The sequence below is a fragment of the Natrix helvetica genome (genome assembly GCF_964273705.1).
Source record: "Natrix helvetica genome assembly, chromosome: 1".
NCBI classification, from domain to species: domain Eukaryota; kingdom Metazoa; phylum Chordata; class Lepidosauria; order Squamata; family Natricidae; genus Natrix; species Natrix helvetica.
The window spans coordinates 40,162,930-40,184,860 of record NC_138548.1 but is presented as its reverse complement, the minus strand read 5'-3'; the positions used below and the strand labels follow the sequence as shown (position 1 = coordinate 40,184,860).

Sequence of the window (21,931 nt, the reverse complement as noted above, 5' to 3'; positions counted from 1 at the left end):
AAGGTTTGGGACCAGAAAGAAGGGAGGGAAAGACTGTATTGCATTCAGTAATGGACACATCTGTTGTGAAATTAAATAGCTTATGATCAAACCAACCTCAATCATCTTTCAGACAAATAGCCAAACACAAAAGCAAGACAAGAAGTAATGGATGGCAGCTTAACAAAGGGAAGTTCAATTTAGAAATAAGCATAAATTTCCTGTCAGTGAGAACAATTAATCTGTGGGCTTGCCTCCAGAAGTTGGGGTGCTCCATAACTGCAGGTTTTTAGGAAGATATATGTCATCCTCTATATTGCTTTGCTTGCTATCGGCAGCCATAGTAACAGGGAGGAAGGAGGTTTCGGTATTTGGGAGGGGAATCGTGCTGGAGGTGATATCTTGAGATGAAGAGGAAGTTTTGTTCTCTCCATCTTCTATGCATTCTGAATGGTTCAGCCTGGTCTAGGTCAACTGTCTCTGCACACCAGATGGATGAGGCCACCTGAAGATGTACCCCACATGACACCCTTGGGGGATAGAGATTGGACATTTAACTTGGGGTTGTTGGGGGGGGATTTGGGTAAACTTTTGATATATACAATTTCGCGCCTTTTAGCCTCAGATCTTGCTTTACTTTCGATGCTATCACTTCATATTCAGTAAAAGTACCGTTTCTCTAAAACAATGGAGTTGGGGGTTTCCTTTCTTGAATTTTGAAGGAGACACATCTGACAATATTAAACATCCATTTGTCCAAAAGAGATCCCGTTTGAGCAGGGGATGGACTAGAAGACTTCCGAAGTCTCTTCCAACTCTGTTATTCTTTAGTCTGTTTAATTAAATTGGAAAGCAAGGATAGTGAAGGCCATTTAATCAATTTTCATCTTATCTACAGAAACTTTAAGTCACTCACCAAACTAACAACAAGTATTATTTAATGAGCTATCACAAAAGTGACTAGGATACTGCTCAATGCAACTGTTAACCAGCAAGCTGCACCTCGTTTCAGTTTCCTGTGTTATCTGGCGCTGGAACAATGAATGTGTATCTTATCCATTTTTAATGTCTGTAAACACACTCAATTTTGCTTTTTTTCCCCAAAGATGCCTTGGCAGAGAAATCCTGTGGGTTTTTTTTTCCTCTCTTCTCCTAAGTAATCTTTTAAAGTCAATTTGAATTGGCCTTGAAGCAAAGCAGAAGAGTGTTTACTAAGAATTAGTTGTTTTAAATCATATCTGTTTACCACTCCCAGTTATAAAAGTATTTATTAGACTAATAAAAGTGAGAGAAAATAAATGGAAGAAACTTTAAATTAAAGAGTCTTCTGTTTTATAAGGGTATCATAAACTGGTCAAAGATGTAGAGGTGAATGCTCCACCAACCAATACCTGGAGCATTTTCTCAGTTGTATTTTGCTGCCCTCTTGGTTACTTTTAAATGGAAGCAACATGCTTCCTTTAGTGGCCTTCTGCTCTTTGTTCCACAATTGAGGAAAAACAACAGCCTGCTGTAAACTTTTGCTCTTGCTAACCACAACAAAATAAAAACAAAATAATGATATTGTACCAGAGGCTACATCATTCTCATCTACAAGGTTCTGGACTCAACCCAAATAAGGCAATTCTTCACACAGACTCTGTACAAATCCACTTGCTTGCTCAATTTCAGTTCCATTTGGTATTAGCCAGATGTTCCTAGTACTTTTAAAAAAATGTGTTATATAATGTGAACATTATAACAGAACATAACCTTTATAGTTGTGAGGAAATATCTCCCTATCTAAACTTAGGAAGAAAGGAACAGAAGGTCAGTAAGAGAATCCACGGCTGCTTATGTCATATGCTTAAGCTGTCCCAAAGGTGCTTTTTCCAAAAGGCAAGTGGATTTTCTTGGCTTTTTTTTCCTTTGAAAATGTTTCACTTCTCATCCAAGAAGCTTCTTCAGGTCTAACTGACTGGTGAGGATCAGAAGGATTTATATTCTTTGCAGTAATCTGTTCGTTAGCTCTCTGCAGTTGTTGAAGCCACTTGGGGGAGATCTTTATCTGTATCTTCAAATTCACCTGAATCAGAGTGCAAATGGGTGTGGAAACTTCTTGGGTGAAAGGAGGAGGCAGTGTCATATCTCTCCCCATCTATTGAGGGAGGTGTGTTCAGTTTTAACACAGATGATCTCTTTGACTCCTCTTTCAAATCAGGGATCATCTCTGTCCAGAGAAAATCCAGTTTCCTTTTGGGGAAAAACACCTTTGGGATAACAAACATCTGCAGAATTTGTTTTAGCAATTATATCTTAAAGCTTAGTTTATCATTGCAAGGTAGCACTGATGGTTAGGTTATTGTTGATTTTGCTTTCAGTTGCAACTCTAATTTTCTTCAGACTTCCTGGGTCCTGAGGTTATGATTTATGAAAGCCCCTTGGGGGAGCTGTTCTCTGATATCTTCCCTTCAGTTTTAAGAGCAGCTCACTGAGGATATAGTTAGAAGAAGACAAGACATCACACATGCACCAGCCACTTCACCACAAAATTAAGAACACTGCCCACAACCCACACACGTTTCATTAAAATGTTCTTTGCGGGGTGCAAAAAAAACAAACCAAATGAATTTCCTTTCTAGTGAATGAAAATTGTTGAAGAACAGGCAGAACATTCAATCCGGTATGGTATTTGTTTTGGCAAGAGTTGTCCAATATTCCAAACACAGAATCTTTCCCATTAATGCTGCAATATTTTTCAAAATATGGCGATGCCATGGAGCACTTACATAGGGAATTGTACCCCCTTTCCTGACTGGTGCCACTAAGGCTAAGCCACCAGGCAGAGTGCCTAAATCTGTCCTGGAATTTCTTCACATTTTCTTCCCCTGAGAGAGAATGTTTCTTGCTCTCAAATTGATTGGCTTTATTTTTATGTTTCAAATTCCTTTTAGTGGTGTTTTGTACTGACAAACATAGACAATGGCACAAGATCATATGGATGCAAAACTACTTCAAAGCATTTTTATAGGAGTTCTCTTTCCAACCATGCGAATTTCATTCAAAATCCCTTTTCTTCTGAAATACATTTCAAGAGCAAATTGAAGAGAACTGGCAAAAAAAAGTCTGCAAGAGAATTGTTTGTAATTTATATTTATCTATCTTTGGCTATCTATAGCCAAAGAATTGAGGCCTTTGAAATGAGGTGCTGGAGAAGACTCCTGCAAGTCCCTTGGACTGGAAGGTGATCAAACCAGTCAGTCCTAGAAGAGATCAACCCTGACTGCTCTTTAGAAGGCCAGATCCTGAAGATGAAACTCAAATACTTTGGCCACCTAATGAGGACTTCATGGAGAAGAGTCTAATTCTGGGAAAGATTGAGGGTGAAAGAAGAAGGGGACGACAGAGAATGAGGTGGCTGGATGGAGTCACCAAAGCAGTAGGCATGAGCTTAAATGGACTCCAAAGGATGGTAGAGGACAGGAAAGCCTGGAGGAATGTTGCCCCTTGGGTCGCGATGGGTCAGACATGACTTTGCAACTAACAACAACATCCACCCACCCACCCATCCATCCATCTATCCACCCATCTATCTCTTTCTTCTCGTTAAATCCCTTCTTTCTTCTAGGAACTCAAAGCCATATATATAAATCTTACCCATTGTTTTCCCATAGCTATCACCTCAGAGAGGTGACTGAAAGGCAGCAATTGCCAAATACATCCTGGGTGTTTCCATTGCTATAGTTGGGCTTAAGTCACGATCTCCCTGGTTCTGATCTAAAATCTGTCTCCTTACCTTGCTGCCTGTGTCTCTTCTCCTCTGCAGAGGGAAAAAAAGAACAGATGAACTTGTAAAATATCAGGAAAAAGACAGAAGAGAGAGAAATAGGCACATGTGATATATAGGGTAATACAGGGGTACAGGAGAGGGGCCTTCTCTGCCATGACTCCTGCCCTTTGGAACATCTCAGTCCTGAGGTGAGATTGATTCCCATCTTTCTGACCTTCCATAAGGGCCTGAAGACCTGGTTCAAGGAAGCCTCCTGAAGCCTCTGGAGAGCACCCAGGGGGCGGGGGAGACCTTTTTCGCCCTCCCCAGGCTCCTAGAAAGCGTATGGAGCCTGGGGAGGGCAAAAAATGGGTCCACCATGCCATTGAGCACCAAAAGTGGGAGGAGGGCGGAGGTTGCGCACAAATGCCTGGGGGGTCGTGCATGCATGCCTGGGGGAGTCACGTGCATAGAATTATGTCATGCCCGCACACAACCTTCCTGCACTCCCCCGGCTTTTGGCACATGATGGCAAAAAGGTTACCCATCACTGCCATAGGAAATCAATGAGATCATCGTTATCTATCATAACTTGGCTTACCAAAGCAAACAATTTTCTGTTTTTTTGAATGGTTAGACAGGATTCTAAAAATCCAAGCCAACAACTGTTATGGTTGAAAATGTTTTTTCTCCCCTATTTGGTGTCAGCTATATTAGTTTGATTTTAATCAAGGAGGAAATGACTCAGCTAAAAACTGAGCAATCTATTTTTATTTTTTTTTAAGGATTGTGTTGGTCAGGAAAACGCAATGGAGGGCAGCACTGGATTTTATTTTCCATCACTGAATGTACCTTTATGGATAAAATTTCACAACTGGCTTTCTCTCCGTCAATGGGAAGTAAGCGCACTGAGCTTCTGGTTTGTAAATACATTTGTACTTTAATCTCTGATTATGCTTTATCATCTCTTGTGACATTGATGTGCCTTGACTTTATAGTTAATATTTACCATAGATGGTTCTGATAAAAACAAGTCCTAGTGTAACTTCTGCTTAGGACATCAAAATTACATTACTGTATGAGTATAAGTGCACAACAACCACATTTTTACTCAAGTAACTGATCCCTATAGAAGCTGTTTTGTCTGTAGGAGGCAAAAGATCTTTTTGGAGACAATCTAGATTATGGAACCTGCCTTTTGAAAGGGATTCTCAGCAGTGCCAAAGCTTAAACCCACAAACTAGCAGCTTTCAGTTCTTTGCTGCTGCTCTCATCATGATCATTATTATCTTCTTACATTGCTTGTCAATTTTAGGTATTTTTCTGAACCAGGGAAAGATTTGGCAGTACTGAATTCAGAGTTAATGCCAAAGAGCTGGCTGATTAAAAACAGATTCCAACATGAAGATGTCAGCTTTAACAAGTTATTTTTGTCATAGATATAATATACCAATAAGAGGATACTAGAAACACAATTACTGAAACAGGACATGCACATTCAACTAATGCCATAAAGTCTGATTTTTAAAGTAATGGGAGAGAAATAATGGTATATTTTCATAAGCAGAAGCAATTTTCATATGTAGAATGGAAGGGGTGATTCCCCTGTCCTTTCAGCTCTTCATTCTCCACCCCAAAATTTAGAAAAGTTTAGGAGGAAGTCCCTCTGGGCTGTAGATGATTGTTGGAGCTCATGCAAGGAACCAAAGAGCAACTTACATCTGTCAGTAAACAACTTGACTTTGACCATTATCAAGTGTGTGTATTTACTAAATATAGTTTAAATGTAGCTCAATCAACTAAGACTCAATGTGTGTTATACTTAATAAAAGTTACCAGAGTTTTTCCAAAATCAAACCCCCAAATATATCAAATTTACGTAATTTTCAGAACTGCTAAGGTGGCCTGACTCTAGGGGACAGATAATATTAAAAACAAATTAACAATGAAGAAAAAAAATAGCCAATATCTGAACAGAATAAAACGAATACCTTGGCACACATACAGCATTTTGACAAGGGGCCTACAACCCAATTTAACCCAAGGCCTGGGAGGGGTGAGTTTTAATGAACATAGGATAATGGCAACATGAATCTTGAAGGTGGATGCTGTTCCAGAAGGCACTGCAACAGAGAAGGCTTGCTTCCTGGATCTCATCAAAAAGCACTATTTAATTGCTGGAACCAAGGGTGGGCTGCTATGGGTTCGGCCAGGTTCGGGAGAATCATAGCTAACGTTATGGTCATTTCGGAGAACCTCCAAATCCCACCCCTGACTGGCCCTGCCCATCCCACCCCACCCAGCCCCTACCATCCCAGAAGTCTCCACGCAGCCCATTTTGGATGCAAGGTAATTGCAGGGCCCGTGTGGAAGCTCGGGGATGGGGGGGAAACAGGCCTCCCGGAAGGCCTCTGGAACCTGGGGGAGGCAGTTTTTGACCTCCCAGAGGCTCGAGGAAAGCCTCCAGAGCCTTGGGAAAGCAGTAGGCCGACTAGGCCAAGCCCACCATCGCCAAGCCCACCCGGCAACCGGGCAGAGAACCCGTTGCTGAAATTTTACCCCTGGCTGGAACCGGAAGCTTGCCAATTTTATCAATCTGACCAAAGCATGAGTGACAGTCCAGATAGCCTCCTAGTGCACAAATAGGTGAAATTAGTGGACAGGATTAATATGTGCAAACTGCAAAGGACTTCCTGGCTACAGCTACTAACTGAAGAACCAGGACCATCACACAAGCTCTATCCACAAAAAGAAACAAGAACTGCTAATATACATGAAATAATATTTTTCTACTTTATTGAAATATGACCTACAGACACCAAATAGTTTTCCATTGACATTAATGTATTCATCCCTCCCTGTGCTTTTGGATAGCTAAGTATTTTAACAACTTGTTTATAAATAATACATGTCGGTTCATTGTTTTATGAAGCGCCTATTAGATCCTCTATAAACAGAGTGAGTTTTAAAGCAGTTAAAGCTGCAGATCCATATCTAAGTAGTCAAAGCTATTTTAACTAGAGTTACTGATATTTGCTGCTTTTTGTCAAAGGACATTTATGATGCAGTTCTTTAAATAGGGGAAAATATTCTTTGAATTAATTCTTTTAAAGAATACCCTCCATTGGTTCTTACCCTTTGATCTGGTGCAATATAACCTCCACCCAGTGTTTCAAGCCAGTGGTGAAATTCAAAAAAATTTACTACCGGTTCGCTGGGCATGGCTGTGTGGGCGTGGCAGGGGAAGGATACTGCAAAATCTCCATTCCCTCCTCACTCCAGGGGAACGATACTGCAAAATCCCTATTCCCTCTCCACTCCTGGGAGAAGGATATTGCAAAATTTCCATTCCCACCCCACTCGAGGGGAAGGATACTGCAAAATCCCTATTCCCTCCCCCACTCCTGGGGGAAGGATATTGCAAAATCTCCATTCCCATACCACTCTGGGGACAGCCAGAGGTGGTATTTGCCGGTTCTCCGTACTACTCAAAACTTTTGCTACTGGTTCTCCAGAACCTGTCAGAACCTGGTGAATTTCACCCCTGGTTCAAGCTATTTTCACAAAAATACTGATGTTCAGATTTAAATTCATCAATAGAATTAATTTAGCATGATTGCAAAGCTGCTGTGCTTTTTTACTTTCACCTCTCTCACAGTTAAATTGAAGAGAAGTTTCACTCTTTTCTAAGATGATTCTTAAAGATCTCTAATTTACAAGCAGGGGGAGCTATGCTGATCCCAAGAAAGCCAATAAGAAAGTATTTCTAGAAGATAACATCTGTCATTAATATACTTGAGACAGAAAATCAGCCTTATAATATCTTTTAAAAAATAAAATCTTCTCTAGCTGATAACTGATGCTTCCTAAGTAAAAAAACCCACAGAGAATGTTTTATTTTATTTATCAAATTTATATAGCAGTTCATCTTACCAAAGGTTTCCCCAAATAACCCTTTAAAATAGTTTATTAAAAGCCTGAATATAGTTTCAGGGCTTATTACAGAGAAATAGTACATACAATAATAGGTTATATGTGATAAAACACTCATTTTTAAAATATTAATTTTATTCCTAGTACTCAGTGTAAGTGGAGTCCATTTATCCAAATCTATTGCTATTCTGGATAACAATAGATCTAAATTCAGTTTGATTATTTGATGTACATCTTTCATTATTTTCAATTCAAGAAAAGTTATTACCTCTATCAGTGACATTAATTTTAATGCAAAAGGTTCAGGTTTATTACTCAGTATCAACTTACCATATGAACAAAACTATTTTAGATTCCTTATCAGCATGTATCAAACCATAAATTTTGCTAGTTCAGCTAGTCACTCATGCTTAAGATTCTGAACACAGATCTAACAATATATTTTAAAAATCCAGGGCTATTATGCACCTTTCTCCAGTAAAAAGGAAGACGTTAGCATCCCATTTATCTTCATTTGCGCTGTTGGATGAAACACACAACAATTAAAAAATGAAAAAAGTATCCAAATTGGAATCAAGCCTTGGGATTATGAAATACTGATGTCCCCAAACTGGAACTGACCCCATCATTGCAATCATTCAATTCCCGGCAATCTGCATGACTCAGACTTCCTATTGCTGTGCCAGATTACACTAGTCAAGAGAATGTGACAGCCATCAGGCATAGTTCTCTGATTTATCCATCCTGAAAACAGAGAAAATAATTATTCAATCATTAGTTAATTGTTTATCTACCAATTTAATGTTGATGGTCTTATAAGGTTAATGACAAAACCTCAAAGGTTCTATTAAAATTTAGAAGTCAATCTTGGAAAATGGACTTTCTGTTTCTTTACATCAGCAATCAATATGTTCAGCCAACAGAGCACATTTGCACCCCCAGTCCTTTCCCCCTAGGGCCCCAGGATGTTCTAACCCAGCTCCCCAAACACAACAAACCTTCTGAAGTGAACTCAAAGATTCCTTTATTAGGAGTGCCGGCAGCCCCGGCAAAAAGTTTCTCACTCAACTCAGGCTAACAAGTCTGTCCGGCCGGAAGATGAATAGTTGTCTGCCATATCCATACATCTCCGCCCCCTACCTTTTATGCCCAGAGCTAAGGTGGCGCTTTGTTAGCAGCGGTGGCTCTTAGTTCCCAAGGATCGGCCCATGTATTTCTACTGCTCTCCTCTCCTCTGCCTTCTGCGCATCCGTGCGTCAGCACTGGACCCAGCTGTTCCACCTCTTCCTCATCAGTCACTTCCAGACCTGGGGGCTGTTGACTCCCCATCTGAGGGTTGATGGAAGTCCCAGGCTCCACCTCTATCTCTGCCAGCTCCATTCCCTCTTCCTCCTCAGAGCTCTCAGGTTGCCTTGAGGCTGACCCTGCCTCCCACGCCTCTTCCTCCTCTAATTCGGCTGCTGGAGGGGCCGGTGGCTGACAGGCCACAATATAGGATCAATCCATTGAAACTTGACACAAAATATTGAATGACAGTAACATGTTTTTAACTTTTGATTTAAAAAATACTAATAAAATATGGTAGAGTTAATGTGCACATTGATATTTTAGAACTCCTTCATTTCCATTAAGTGGGGGAAAAGGAGATGAAAAGTCTAGTCACAGTCCATCCTTTGCCATCACTGCTGTGACCCCTGTGCTTCTCCATTGTCAGAAAAAAAGTAAGAAAGAACAGCATTAGCTGACACAAAGAATTATTGTAATTCATAGTTGTTAGATATTTGTTCTAACTACAGTGGTTTCCACGAAGGTCCTCTGTTCTGGCGGGAACAGAGGTTTAATCCTATTGGTCAAAGGGTCTGACAGCTCCCTATAAAAGGGCAGCTGTCAGACTCAACCTTCGCTGGATTGTTCTCACTTGTTGTACTTAATAAAGAGCTGTTGTTACCTTTAAGCCTGTGTGTGCCTATCCATTACCCAATCTAACAATAGTTGTAGGTTGATGTTTTTGAGCAAACTATTTCCAAATGGAGGTGGAAGATGGGAAGTATACAAGCCAATCTAACGCAGAACCTATTTCACAGTCAACCAAAACATGTGGTAATATTTCTTATTCCCTTAGATCAGGGGTGGGGAACCATGGCTCTTTTGCGACTTGTGGACTTCAACTCCCAGAATTCCTCAGCCAGCAAAGCTTGGAGGTTTGCTGGAGGGTGGAGGTCCCTGCTCTATAGCAGAGGTGGGAAACAATGGCCCCTTTATGACTGGGGGACTTCAACTCCCAGAATTCCTGAGGCAGCCATGTTGGTTCTGGAATTCTGGGAGTTGAAGTCCACAAGTCGCAAAAGAGCCATGGTTCCCCACCCCTGCCTTAGATGATTTCTATCACTGATTGAAGGTAATTCGGGCCATGGTTCCCCACCCCTGCCTTAGATGATTTCTATCACTGATTGAAGGTAATTCGGGCAGGGAGAGCAAAGTAAATCTGCTTTATTTAATTGTTTAATCCTGCAAACAAATCAGCTGACTACTTTTGATACAGTCAAACCATGACCTCCTCATTGGATATATACAAGTAGAGAAACAGGCCCTAGTCAAGGATTTTTTCAGTTGAATTCCTGCTTTGAGCAACAGTTAGACCTAAATTCTAAGATATGTAAGTAAAATGGAGGGATGGGAGGATGGAGGGATGGCTGCGTGGACAAGACAACAACTGTAAAATCCAAAAATCAGGACCCTAACCCCAGGCCTTGAAGTGGAGCTACCTTCTTAAGGAACTGATACTACACTTGGAGGAGAAGCTACCAATATCACCAGAAGGCAAGAAAAGGTGCACGCTTCCTCAATTCCAAACAATAATATGTAATTGAGGAGACCTGGAGCACACCCACAGTTGGTTCATACTGGCTCAGCAGAACTATGGGAGATAGAGGGTCACTCAAATGGATAGAAATTGCAGTCATATTTCCTGAGAAATCATTGAAAGCCAGTGTGGTATAGTAATTAAGGCATCAGGCTAGAAGACGGTGAGTTCTTACCTTGGGCACATCAGCCAGTGGGTTACCCTCGGCCAGTTACTTTCTCTCGGCCTTGGGAAGGAGGCAATGGCATACCACTTCTGAAAAACCTTGCCGAGAAAACTACAGGGACTAGTCCAGGCAGTGTCCAGGAATTGGACGATTAAATAGAAAGGGTGGGAGGGCATTATCTCAGATCCTCATCATAAAGGACAACTTGTCCTCAAGGAATACTAAGCTATAATTAAAGCATAAGTTTCACTGTGTTCAAAGTGGCATATTTTTCCCTCCAAGTGAATATTCATAAGACTGAAACTTTATTATTAATTTGTACAGCATAGCATTAGAATTGGAGTATGGTGTTCATTAGAAATTTTTATTAGAAATAAAAATTAAATGATGTACTAATCAATGGGACGTGCAAGCAAATTTCAGAATTTATTTTAATTATTTGAAAAATGCACAATCTCTTTCAAAAATGAACTTCTCATGGATAATAAAACATACTGTATGTCCTATGCTAAATAGCTAATAAATACCTGCCTTCCTAAAGAGACATTTTTACTATCATAATATGACTATGCCTACAGTTTTTTTTATAATTCAATCAAGGAGTTTCTGTAGAAAATAATAACAATCATTCATGCAGAACTTATAATTTGAAACATAGATGCTTGAGGAACACATTCAGCCATAAACCTCTTCAGCAAAAGATCATTTCAAATGCAATTACCAAATATTTCACTTATATCCCTAAGTAATCAATAGTGCTTATGAAACCTTATTAAATATAATATAATAAAATGTTCTGAAATAACTAATTTAATAACAGAAGGTAATTTAATAGGGGGCATAAGGCTCCCAATATTATAGGAAGTATAATGACATAACCAGTAAAATATACATGAATAAATATTATTTCTTATTTATAAGCATTAACTATGCACCTTTTGCATACATTTCAAGCCAGCTTATAATAATCGTAAACAATGATAATATAATAACCTAAAACAATAAAAGCAATATTTCTGTCAAAAAACAATTGCAATAATAAATTTCAAACTAAAATAAAGTTCATCTTCCATAACAATAGAAGGAAGCAATAGAATCCATAAAGGCAGCCTTCCTCAGCATTCTATTCTGTGGCTGACCTGTAGCCAAAATGGTCAGGAATGCCAGCATTATAAACAACATGTCCCAAAATAATTGACTGGGAAGAAGACCGTTCTAACATTGAAGCAGTGTTTCCAGAGGTATGTTATTTAATATTTCAGCAAAAGGGCAAAAAGTGGCAGAAAAAGGAGGAATAATATATTACTTTCCCACCTTCAAGATACAAAATTTGGAGAAAGAAAAAGATTAAGACCAGCAAGTTAATAGTACCACAAAATTCTAATCTGTTTGCTGCCCCTTTTGCCATATACTGTTAATTAAGGTGACCAACAGTCCTCCTTTAGGGAGGACAGTCCTTCTTTTGTAAGTTCTGTCCTCCCTCGAAGTGTCCTCCTACATGTCCTCCTTTTCGATATTTGAAGACTAATCTTCATTTTTTTAATACACTATATACTATATTTAATATTTATTATTCTATGTACAGTCTTGCAACCTCCTCCACCTACGTATTTAATTATTTAACTGTTTTGTATGTATTTTATAACGTATTTTAGTGACTGTACACCGCCCCGAGTCCCTTTCGGGAGAGGGGGCGGTCTATAAATATGAATAATAAATAAATAAAATAAATAATCTGTTGCGCGTTATGTGACGTATTTGTATTTGACATGACAATTCGTCAACGCTCGGTATAGTGCAGTATAAGATGCGATTATGAGACGCATGCGCTCCGCACGGGAGACCTTGAGAGAGAGCGCCACGTGCAAGTGGCTTTTTTTACTTCTTACCGAAACACAACATGGCACATACGCACTCAAGTGGACTCACGGCACGTCGGCAATTGAATGACTCACGGTAATTATTTCTTTCTCAGTGAATATTCAATTATACAGAGGTAAGTACAATTCACGTTTTATTAATTCATTATCTATTTAATAATTTCCAAATATGTATAATTTTATTTACAAGTTTATACAACCCTGTTGTCAACAGAAGTGTAAAATAATTTAAATTTAAATTTTAGTGAAGTTTATTTGCTTATGTTATTAAAGTTTTAGTTGTAATAATTAATTTTATTTATTCATAATGTGCTTGCATCGTTCGTGCAGCTTTATATTTTATTTTAAATTTTAAATTTCATTTAGGGATGGAAAAATCAAAGAGGAAATGCCATTTCAACGATCAATTGAAAAAGGAATTTCCATTCCGCATATCAAAGAAAGATGCCATTGTTTTCTGCAATATTTGCAGAGGAGAATTTTGTATTGCAGTTGGGGGCAGAGCAGCTATAACGAAACACTTGTCCACCAACAAACATAAGCAATCATTAGATGCATCAGCTTCCAGTCATAAAGTAACAGTTTTTTAAAAAACTTCAAATTATTCTGAAGATGAAAAACAGTTAGCTGCAATGGAGGGAACATTTGCATTTCATACCATAATTCACAATCAAAGTTTTTGTAGTATGGATTGTACAACTAAATTATTGAAAAAGTTTCACAATGCTAAGTTTTCATGCGCCAGGACAAAATGTGAGGCTATTATTAAATCAGTATTTAAAAATTACTGTGATAAAATACTTACAGCAGACTTGAAAATTGCAGCATTTGTAACGGTTTTATCTGATGCATCAAATCATAATGAAACCAAATTGTATCCAATACTAGTAAGATATTTTAATGTTACTAAGGGGATTCAAGTAAAAAATTTAAATTTAGAATCCATTGAGGGTGAAACTGCTGAAATTTTGTCAAACCATCTATACAGAGTAATAAATGAAAACAATTTGAAATCCAAAGTTATCGCACTAACAGCTGATAATACAAACACAAATTTTGGTGGGCGAAGACGCAAAGGGATGAATAATGTGTATGTAATATTACAAGATTTACTCCAAAAGAAAATACTAGGAATAGGTTGTAATGCACATATTTTGTCAAATGCAATCAACACGGCGTCATGTGCCATGCCAATTGATGTAGAAGTAATTATAACTACCATTTATTTGTATTTTAGTCGTTTTACCGTTCGTGTGGCTACTTTAAAACAATTTTGTGAAGAAGCGAATGTTGAATACAAAAAACTTTTAGGATGTTCAAAAGTTAGATGGCTTGCTCTAACACCTGCTGTAGAGCGTGTTCTACAATTATTTGAGCCTCTCTGTTCATATTTTTTAAGTTTAGACAAATGTCCTAAAATCCTGGAATTGTTTTTCAATAATGAAATATCTGAGATATTAATGTATTTTGTACATAATCAAGCATCTATTTTTCACAAAACAATTCAAAAGATTGAAGGTGAACACATTTCAGCTACAGAAGTTAGTCTTATTTTGAATGACTTTATCCTTCAATATAAGTCTCGATTTGAAGATAAATTTCTTCCTTTAATTATAAAAAGAAAATTGTCAGACTTAGAGGAATCAAATCTGGGCATAACGGAAAAGTTTATCAAAGAAGTGCAGAATTTTTACCAAACATGTTTTCAATATATCGAAGAATGGTCTGAAACAAATATCACGGGAAATAACAGTTTTCAATTGTGTTTTTTGACTTCATTGCAAGTATATTGGACAGAGATTGAATCTTGTGTTGAGTTTTTATCTAAAGAAATGCCAGACATTAAAATAGACAAATGTCTCTTTGAAGAAATTAGAAGACTGAATGTATATTTAAATTCTGAAAAATTAATACAATGGGAAAATCAATATGTTGAAATTGATAAAAGATGGGTGGATATTTTCAGCCATTTCAAAAATGAACATATTCCATGTGAAAATTTATTTATACTTGCTCAATTTACGTTGTGCTGCCCTGGAACTAATGCAGCAGTTGAAAGAGTTTTTTCAATTGCCAATGATTTTTGGACAAGTGAGAAATCGAGATTGAATGTTGATACGCTAGCTGCAGCACTTGCCGTAAAATTCAATATGAAGGGTATTTCTTGTTCAGATATTTCCAATATATTGTTAGAAAATGATACATTGACAAAAAATATTAATTCAATGGAAAAGTACTCATTTAAATAATAATTAATAGGCATGTAAGCATAATTACAATATAAAATGTTACAAATGTTTTTATTATGCATATATCATATTTTAATGTATTATTGTTGCAATGAATAAAATATTTCTTTTATTTATGATATTTTTTTCCAATTTATTTGTCCTCCTTTTCATTGTAAAAAAGTTGGTCACCTTACTGTTAATTAATGTGAAATGCTCTGCAAAATTAAAGAAGTGATTTATATATTATAAACATCACAATTGTTTAAAATATAAGCATTAAAGTTAAGGGGTTAAATATAAGCTATTTAAAGCTTATTAAATATAAGCTATGTGAACCATTTAAAGAAGGCCTCCATCACATAATTCCCAATTAGCATATTCCAAGCCATGCGGAGTGAGTATTCTGGAATTTGTAGTCCACAAACATCATAGGCCTTCTTTGAGGGATTTCCAACCAAAGTCCATTTTAAAGGTAAAGGATCATAAGCTAAAAGAACAAAGCCCTTGAAGCTGCCCATAAAGAAATAGCATCTAAACCATAGGCTGTGGTAGCTTACAAATTGCGTTAAGTGTTATGGTAATTATTTATATTAAGTGTTATGGCAATTATTTATATTAAGTATTATGGTAATTATTTTTAAACATGCATTTATTTGTATATATATTTTAAGAAGCATAAAATTCAAACAATTCCATGTCCTCCTTTGTCAGCTACGCTTAAGAGGCTACTGAGTTACCATGTTTGTGGTGGAGTACTTTCTGTATTACCTTGACTGTCAACCTGTAAAGTGTTGCCATGACTACTATCAAGTGGCATAGAGAAGGGAGGAGAATTCCATGCATACTTTTGGCCAGTGTCAGGTCTCACATTCTTGCAGTTGGCATGTGAATGTGCATGTCCATAACCGGCCATAGCACCTTGTTGGTGAATGTGATTTATGACCAAGGCAGAGGGGAGGGGACACAGGGGACAAAGTTCAGATGCCATTAAGTGGAGATTAGTTTCGGCTCCACAGAAGAACATGCCAAGATGTTGATCCTAATAAATGAATGGTTTTTTTTTTAACTTTGTCTCGAGGCTCGTAAATTAATTAGGTCATCTCTTGGGAACTTCACTTGGACATTCTTCAGCCAAGGTATGTTTACAGACCTTGTCAGAGGAATTTAATGGACCAATGAGAGAGAAATTGTAAATAAATCCAGCATCACTTATAATTTTCCATGTATTTAATAAAATAGCCTGACAAATATTGCCTTTGTTGTAGAGCTGTCAATCAATACAACTTGAGGCTACTCCTAGATGATTTAGGACAGGATTATCAAACTCCTGGGATGCAGGCCAGATATGTCACGCACTGGCCACACACATCCCTGGTTTAGCAAAGGGGGGGATTCCAGATACGTCACATGATGCCACCATGACAACGTGAGTTTGACACCCCTGATTTAGGATCTGCTATAGGTTCCCCCACGTTCAGGAGAACCCATAGGTAACATTATGGCTGGTTTGGAAAATCTCCAAATCCCACCCCTGGCTGATCCCACCAACCCTGCCCCTTCCCTCCCAGGAGCCTCCACGTGGCCTGTTTTAGATGCGAAGTAAGTGCGGAGGGCCAGGGAGGGGACAATGGGCATCCTGGAAGTTCTGGAAGGCCAGAAACAAGCCTGTTTCCTGCCTCCTGAGGGCCTCCAGAGCTCGGGGAGACAATTTTCACCCTCCCAGAGGCTTGAGGAAAGCCTCCAGCGCCTGGGAAAGACAAACCCCCCCCCCATGCTGTGGTGCAGGAGGCTGACTAGGCCATGCCCACCATGGCTATGCCCACCTAGCAACCAGGCAGAGAAACTGTTGCTGAAATTTTTGAAGCCCATCACTGTTTAGGATATAGGATCACCTTAAATGTAGGACTCAAAGTAGTCCTGTAAGGAACTAGTTTAATTTAATATTTGCTATGATTAAAAGAAAAGGCATGAACAATAACATCAGTGAACCCTAGAGAAAGCAAGTAATGGATGTATTATCCAAAGCAAGTAGAGCAAGGATTCTTAGCAACAATGTCAGCATATATAGTAGCTGCACTTCGCAGAACCGTTGCAGATGACTCTAGGAACATTAACCCCTGCTCAAACATCTGTCTGCATGTTCAAAGATGTTGAGTGCAGTTTTTGCAAGAAGTAATATTGCTAGCAAGAGAACTACATTTATGGGATTGAGTTTTACTTGAATGAGACTTTATTACACTAGCAGTTCAAAGGATAGTCTACTACTTCCCCAATTTGCCACCTCTTCTAGTGTTGTCATTTGACTGGGAATTCTGGGATTAGCAATCCAAACATGTCTAAATCTTCATGCTAGAAAAGACTAACCCACTAATCCATAATATTTGCCCCTAGGACTTCTGCATCAAACAAATGAATACATAAAAGATCATGTTCAGAAATGGGATTCAAATAAATAACCACTGTGATTTCCTTGACTTAATTGCAATCAAGGCCATGTTTGGAACTTGGTTATCTAGAGAACTTGAGAGTGCCTGCCATATGCTTTGCCTAATAATCCAGTCACTTAGCAATAAAAGCAAAATAATGCAAATCATGATGCATTCCATGTTTCCTGGCCAGAAGCAACAATGATTAAAAAAACAACAACAACATCCGGCAGATGCTATTTTATTTCCTATAGTACTGCACTCCAGTATTGTCATTCCAATCACTGGGGAAAATAAAACAACCGTTTATATATTCATTTGTTTGATGCAGAAGTCCTAGGGGCAGATGTCATCACTGCTTAGTCCTACTAAAACTTGGCAGTGGGCCTTGGATGTTGAAGAGAAACAGTTCATCTTCACTAATAAAGCTAGCAACCCCGACAACCTTAAAAAACTGCAGGGAATTTTGCATTAACAAATATTCAACAATGTGGCTTATTCGACAAACAGTGCACTTTTCTGTGACTTTATCTGTGTGATTTACCGGTAATTTTTTTTCCTAAATGAAGAACTTTACATTTGCCTGATTACTTCAGTTTGTTATTTTTAATCCATTTCTCTAATCCACCATATTGTTCCTGGGGATGAAAGCTATGGCAAATCTAGAGAGCATACTAAAAAGCAGAGATATCACCCTGCCAACAAAAGTGCATATGGTCAAGGCTGTGGTTTTCCCAGTTGAAATGTATGGCTGCGAAAATTGGATGGTAAGAAAGGCTGAGCACCAAAGAATTGAGGCCTTTGAACTATGGAGATCATCATCTCCATGATGATCTATGGAGATCATCATGCAGTCCAAGGGACTCACAGGAGTCTTACTCCAGCACCATACAATTATTGTATTGTATTGTATGGTGCTGGAGATAGACTCCTGTGAGTCCCTTGGACTGCATGATGATCTCCACATAAACATGACAAGATAAATACATACATACATACATACATACATACATACATACATACATACATACATACGCATGTACCCACATATATTATATGACATGGAAAAACAACACGGTCTAGTTCAGATGTATACATGTACATGGCAAGAGAAACAAATCTTGCAAGTTTACCAGATAGATGGCATAGGGAACAAAGCTGTTACAGAGTGTGGAAGTCCTGCTAGAAATACTTCAAACCCTCCTCCCAGAGGGGAGCAACAGAAACAGACTGTGAAGTGAGTGTCTGGGGTCTCTAACAATGCTCTGAGCTCTAACCACATAGCGCTTTCCACATAGCGCTTTCCTAAGAATAACGTGTTGAGAGACCAGTTCAAATTGTTAGTTATTTGGACCCCTAGATACATAATACTGTTGATCACCTCTACAGCTGCACCCTTGATACTGAGTGGAGTATGAAGTCATGTCCTGTTCTCAGAGAAGACTGAACCAAAATAGGAATTGATATCTCTTACCCTTTCATCGTTCTTACTGAACAGTTAATGTATTGATCCCTTTTATTTTACTTTGAGCATGTTATACACATTTTCTTCTGGTCACTTGGTACTCCCACTGTTAATGCAACATCATTTTATATATTTAACTTTCTGTCATAAAAATGATTACTGCTGTTGGCTCCAGTCCAAAAAAATTCAGTATTACATTTGTATACATATTTGTATATACAGTTGTGGTGAGAAAAAAATGTGTTACAGGTCAAAACATTTGAACACATGTTCCATGAATTTGAGTAAAATTGTATTTTGTCTGCTTTGACGAGATACTTTTTCATCCCCAGAGTATGTCTAAATAGGCACCTGTTTTATATTTTAAGAAATATGCCTCTGAAAGAAAATGTGACAAATATTATGCAAGATTTTTCAAAGCTGGTTGTGTTCTTAAGGCTATTCTTAAAGCTATTTATGTAGGATCCCCAGAAGTCATTGTACCCCTTCAAAGGTGGATTTAGGATTGCAGCCATGAGATTTAGTAAGGCTCAAGGAATTGCTTCCTTCTACCCTCCTTTGCATACTTATGTGAGAGGAAAACAGATTTTCCAGTAATTATTTTGGCAAGACATAAAGCTTATTTTACAAAGGCCAAGTCTGCTGAAGAATGATAAGTATCTTAAGTATATTTTTTTTACTAGGGATTTTGTACTTAAGTAGTTTTAACATGGTTCATTTAGTATTTGACCCTGACTTAATGGTGATTATTGTGACATAAGTTGTACAATGTTTAACTAATAAACATAACATTCAGTGCTCTCAGAATCAGAATTGTGATGTAAGATAGAAAATGCAGTTGTATTTCTATTGCTATTTTTATATCTGATAAATAACATAAACTTCATGGTATGAAATTATCCCTGGCTTCTCTCCTCTAGCATCCTGATGGACAATTTGTTCAAAATTTCAGCAATTTATGAGTCCTGCCATCATCATATTTCTCCTGAATGTTGAATATCAATAGAGCAAAAAAATTATATAGGAAATCTTCTCTTTTAATATTGGCTTTGTAAACAAAAACATGGAAATGAAATCAAACCATACTTCAAGCTATTTATTTTATTATTCATGAGAGGTTCATTTTTGAAAGGGACTGTGCATTCTTCAAATAATTAAAGTAACCTCTGAGATTTGCTTCCTCCTCCTAGGAAATTTGTTTGCCTCTCCCAACGTTTAATTTTTATTTCTCGTCTGTCTTTTATAGTTATGTTTTTGGTAGGTTGGACTATAGTTTCTTTTTGTGTGAAGATCGATGCAAAGAATGAGTTAAGCAGCCCTGCTTTCTCTCTACTGCCTGTTATTTCCTTGCCATCTTCTCTCTTTAATGGACAGACTGTTTCCTTGACTTTTTTCTTATTGTTATTTATATGTTGAAAGAAACTTTTTTTTCAAATTACCTTTGACTTTTGTTGCAAGTGTTTGTTCATTCTGAGCTTTTGCTTTCCTAACTTTATCTTTGCAGATTCGGGCTGATAATTTGTCTTAATTATGTATTCCTCTTTCCATTTTGTGTATTTATCATTTTTGTCTTTCAGTTTATCAGAAAGATCTTTGTGTAACCATGCTGGTTCCCTCTTGTTTCTTTTCTTTTTCAGTGGTATTGTGTTGGACTGGAATTTTATGATCATATTTTTCAGAGTTTCCCACACTTCTTGATTGGTTTTCCCTTTTAGGATTTTTATCCATGGAATTTTTCTTAGACTTTCTCTGATTGTTAAAATCAGCTCTTTTAAAGAGCTGGTTGGGTTATATTCTGTTGCTTATGTTAGCATTATATTGAATTCTAATATGATGTGGTCACTCTCACCCCAGGTTCCGGCAACTTCAACTCCCTCTATCTCTTCTTCTCTGTAAGTAAGAATTAGGTCCAGTATAGTTTTTCCTCTAGTTCCCTCCTCTATCTTTTGGATGACAAAGTTGTCAGCTAAGTTCATTAGGAATCTATTTGATCTTCCACTTGCTGCAGAGTTTATCTCCCAGTTTATATCAGTGTAGTTAAAGACTCCCATTATTACTGTGGTTCCTACTTTACTACTGTAGTTCCTGTGCTCCAGGATTTTTGAAAGATATGGTTCATGGTTCCAAGATCATACCTGCCAGCTCCTTCAGAACCCTGGAATGTAATCAATCTGCTCCTAGTGATTTAAACTTGTCTAGAGTGGATAGAAAGATGAGAGAAAGAAAGGCTTAAGAAAGGCTGAGCACCAAAGAATTGAGGCCTTTGAACTCTGGTGCTGGAGAAGACTCCTGTGAGTCCCTTGGACTGCAAGGCGATCAAACTGGTCAGTCCTAGAGATGATCAACCCTGACTTCTCTTTAGAAGGCCAGATCCTGAAGATGAAACTCAAGTACTTTGGCCACCTAATGAGAAGGAAGGACTCACTGGAGAAGAGCCTTATGCTGGGAAAGATTGAGAGCAAAAGAAGAAGGGGACGACAGAGAAGGGGGTGGCTGGATGGAGTCACCGAAGCAGTAGGCTTGAGCTTATATGAACTCCGGGGAATGGTAGAAGCCTGGAGTTGCAATGGGTCAGACACAACTTCGCAACTAATAACAAGAAGATTGGATAGGCATTGTCTTATCTTGTCTATTTTGACTTTTATTCTGAATCTGTCTTTTATGATACTATTTTTGTTAGGTTGGACTCATTTTTCTTTTTGTGTTATGTGTTTTTGTATAATGTTATGTAATGAGGTTAGTTTAAAGTAGGAACTCAATAAATTTTGTTTATAAGCCATGCTTTATGACTTAGCTGCTGTGCGAATAAGGCACATCAAATTGTAGTCTGAAAGTCCACCTTTCCAGCAGCTGCTGTTTTCAGATTCATACTTGATGTTTACCATTTTATTAAATGCTAAAGAAAATTATTTAGGTCAGGAAAAATATTATAATAAAATAGTTTCTGTGGCATTGTAAGTATGTTGTTCCCTGTATGTCGGGGGGGGGGGGGGTGTTAATAACCACTGTTTTATTTCAAGCACTGATAATGGGACTTGTTTTGGGGGGATGGAGTTTGTGCCTTCCAGTCAATGTTGACTCCTGGCGATTGCCGTTTACTTGGCAAGATTTCAGATGTTGTCTGCCATTGCTTGTTTCCTACGGCTGAGAGAGAGTGACTGGCCTAAGTTCACCAATTGGTTATGTGCCTCCGGTGCAACTAGAATTCATGGTGTCCCAGATCTTAGCCTGGTATATTAA

General features: G+C 38.1%; 1 long non-coding RNA gene across 1 annotated transcript in view; it reads right to left on the bottom strand.

The window, feature by feature from the left end:
• Positions 1 to 7,726: 7,726 nt before the first annotated feature.
• LOC309383106 overlaps positions 7,727 to 21,931 on the bottom strand; it is a 44,481-nt gene continuing 30,276 nt past the window's right edge. The window contains exons 2-3 of the long non-coding RNA XR_014173762.1: positions 8,282 to 8,404; positions 7,727 to 8,179 (exon numbers count right to left, since the gene is read on the bottom strand). This is a non-coding gene — a long non-coding RNA (uncharacterized lncRNA). The remainder of the gene's footprint in view (positions 8,180 to 8,281; positions 8,405 to 21,931) is intronic.